Source organism: Hypanus sabinus, chromosome 10, assembly GCF_030144855.1.
Source record: "Hypanus sabinus isolate sHypSab1 chromosome 10, sHypSab1.hap1, whole genome shotgun sequence".
Taxonomy (NCBI): Eukaryota; Metazoa; Chordata; class Chondrichthyes; order Myliobatiformes; family Dasyatidae; genus Hypanus; species Hypanus sabinus.
The window spans coordinates 82,993,280-82,997,333 of NC_082715.1; positions in this window are offsets into that span (position 1 = coordinate 82,993,280).

Sequence of the window (4,054 nt, forward strand, 5' to 3'; positions counted from 1 at the left end):
AATGAGGTATTGGCATACCGTGCAAGTGACAATGTTCTTCCTAATTGTAGCTGGGGCTGTACAAATGAAATGCAGTTCTCTAGACCATTTTCTGACCCATATAGTTTTATAACATGTATAAAACAGATTCAGCATTGACCTTCAGAAGGGAATCAGATAGATACTTTACAATGAATAATTTGCAAAGCTGTGGAAGTAGAACAAGGAGTAACAGTGAATGGAAAACTCCCTCAAAGATTCCAACTCAAATACTGTCCTCTCTGTGTGCTGTAATATGCTGAAAGTCAAATATTAACTTTAAATATTTCACTAATTTATTGTGGAAACCTACTCTGCATGCTTATTGCATCACACAAAGAGAGGCAAACCACCATGTGGGGTGGTTTGAGTATCTCAAAAACTGATAATCTCCTGGGAATTTTCATGCACAACAGGCTCCAGAGCTAATGGAGAATGATGCAAAAAAACAAAAAAAAAACGTCCAGTAAGCGGCTGTTCTGTGGGTGAAAACACCTTGTTAATGAGAGAAGTCAGAGGAGAATGGCTAATAGGGAGGCAACAGTAACTCAGGGCAACACACACTAAATATTGGAGGAGTTCAGCAGGTCAGGCAGCATCTACGGAAATGAGTAAACAGTCCATGTTTTGGGCTGAGTCCTTTCTTCAGGACTGAGAAGGAAGGGTGAAGATGCCAGAATAAAAAGGTAGAGGGAGAAGGAGGCTAGCTGGAAGGTGATAGGTGAAGCCAGGTGGCTGGGAAAGGGCTAGAGGAGAAAGGAATCTGATCGGAGTGGAGAGTGGACCATAGGAGAAAGGGAATGAAAAGGGGACCCGGGGGAGGTGATGGGTAGGTGAGAAGAAATAAAAGGTCAGTGTGGGGAATAGAGAAAGTTGGGGGGGGGGTGAGTTTTTCACTGGAAGGAGAAATTGATATTCATGCCATCAGGTTGGGAGCTTCCCAGATCTGTTGCTCAATAACCATGCACTACAACAGCAGAGTGCAGAAGGGCGTCTCTGAAAACAGTATGTTAAAACTTGAAGCAGCAAAAGACTACGTACATACACTCAGTCGGTGCCTACAGGAGGTACCTAATAAGGTGGGCACTGAATAGAGATCCACTGTATAGAAAAGAAGATGCTTTTTGCTTCTTCTCCTCCGTCATCAGTACAGTCCATGAATGCACGAACAGAACCTCGTTATTCTTCATTTTTCATTTGTTGTGTAAATTATAGCAATTTTATGTCTTGTACTTTACTATTGCCACAAAACAGTAAATTTCATGTCATATAAATCAGTGATAAGAATCCTTATTCTGATTCTGTATGATGTGCTCAGGAATATTTTTGTGGTGGTTTTGGATAATATGGTGATGGACAATGTCACACGCTATTGAATAAAATGTAGGAAATCATAAACACAAGAGATTCTGCAGATGCTGGAAATCCAAAGCAACACACACAAAGTGCAGGAGGAGCTCAGCAGGTCAGGCAGCATCTATGGAAGGGAATAAATAGACAATGTTTCAGGCCGAGGCACTTCAAGGGTTATCATTTTAAATAATGTCATGTAAAGTCAGTACTGTTCCCTTTGATAACACCCTACCCTGGGTGGTTTGGAAAGGACCTTACAATCATAAAGGTATGATGCCCTCTTAGACATCTTCAGGTCCTTATCGGCCACAGGGGTGGGGGGTGGGGGGTGTTGTAAGTACCAAGAAGGGTTGACCAGCCGATAGAAAGAAGAAAGTTGCTGGAGCCCATGAGGGATTATTAAGTGGCAGCTTTCCTTTGGGAGGTGGTTTGTGAAATAGATGTACAAATGTTTGTACAAGGGTGAGAACAAAGCTGGGAGGTTTGGAAGGGTACAGAGCTAACCTGAGATGTCGAGGGGTGGCAGGAGACTCCTATAGAACAAGTACCAGGTGGGACAAAGAGAATGTTCTGTACAATCCATGCAACCTCACTTTGTACCCAGAATGTATGGTTAGAACATTGAACAGTACAGATGCTTTGGCCCACCTTTTAACCTTCTCCAAGCGCAATCTAATGCTTTCCTCCTACATAGTCCTCTATTTATCACCCATCTGCTTATCTAAGAGTCTCATAAACATCCTAATGTATCTACCTCTACCACCATCCTGAGCAGGGTGTTTCATGCACTCACCAGTCTCAGTGTGAAAAATGTACCTTGTACATTGCCCCTATACTTCCCTCCTATCTCCTTAAAATTCTGCCCTCTGGTATTAGCCATGTCTGCTTGGGGAAAAGTCTCTCAAACTATGATTCTTTATCATCTTTTACACCCCACAGCCCTAGGGTGCTGCTAGGGCTGTGCTTTCAGCCACAAAGTGAGGAGTCATACAGGAGTGAGATAAATCAACTGGTTGAGTAGAGTCGCAACAACAACCTTGGACTCAATCAAGGTAAGATCAAGGAACTGAACATGGACTTTAGGAAAAAGAACTTGAAGAACACACATCTCATTGGACACCTCATCAAGGAGTCAGCAGTGGAAAGGGTGAGCAGCTTCAAGCTCTTGGAATAAGGGGTACAAGCAGGCTTTTTCCCCTCACGTTAGGTGAGAGGCCATAGGTTTAGAGTGAGAGGTGAAATATTTAAGGGGGATCTGAAACAGAGTTACTTCACACAAACGGTGCTGTCAGTGTGGAACAAGCTGTCAGTGGAAGTGGTAGATGTGGGTTCAATTGCAACAATTACGAGGAGCTTGAATCGGTACATGGATGGGAAGGGGTTTAAAGGGCTTTGGTCCAAGTGCATTCAGATGGCCAGGAGGCAGAAGACCAGGCTGGCATGGTTTAGATGGGCCAGTTTATGTGCTGTGAGGTTTGGTGGAATGTCAGATAGATCAGGGGCATTTAAAAGACCCTGAGATAGGTGCATGGATGAAAGAACAACAGGGGACTGTGTGGGTGGGAAGGAAGATTGATCTTAGAGTAAGTTAACAGGTCAAAACAACATGGGCCAAAGGCCCTATGCCCTATGTGACCCCTGACTCTATTGTCACCCTGATCCTTTCCATTTATCCTAATCCTGTCTAATGTCACCTTCCAATGCCAAATTTTCCCTGATTAAGTTGCACACAGCATCTAAATTTAGTCCCCATATCATGTTAAGAAGAGCTTGTGAATACCGAGCTCCTGTGATTGAAATTCAGACTTGAATAGTTCATGATTTTGCAAGGACTAGATACATTTACATATAGTAACTTCCTCCAAGCCTTGATCATTTTCGTTGCCACCACAACACATGGACCCAGAACCTACAATCAGATGAAGTCAATGTAGATTAAAGGAAAATAAAGAACAAAAGGACAAAACTAGTCAGTTATCATCAAATTCTCTAAATAACTAAATGTTTTCTGTATAGATTTCCTAGTTCTAACAGCACATTAAAAATAATAAGTACTTAACATATTCAAAGTCATTTTGGAAATCTGCATATCACCAGAAATTTCAAAGTTCAAAGTAAGTTTATCGAAGTATATATATATGTTGCCATATACGACCCTGAGATTCATTTTTTGCAGGCATACATGGTAAATCCACGAAAAACAATAGAATCAATGAAAGACTGCGCCCAACAGGACGGGCAAACAGTGCAAATACAAAGGAACAATTAAGTAATAATAATAATGACAAACAAGTAAGAAATAAATACTGAGAACATCAGATGAAGAGTCCTTGAAAGTCATTCCATAGGTTGTAGGAATTGTTCAATGATGGGGCAAGTGAGGTTATCCAATCCGGTTTAGGAGTCTGATGGTTGAGGGGGAATAACTATTCCTGAACCTGGTGGTCTGGGTTCTGAGACTCTTGTACCTATTTCCTGATGGCAGAAGCAAGAACAGTGTATGGCTTGAATGGTGGAGTTCCTTGATGATGGATGCTGCTTTCTTCTGACAGCGGTCCTTTTAAACATGCTCAGTGGTGGGGAGGGCTTTACCCGTGGTGGACTGGGCCATATCCACTACTTTTGTAAGATTTTCTGTTCAAGGACATTAGTGTTTTCATACCTGATGCCCTGATACAACCAG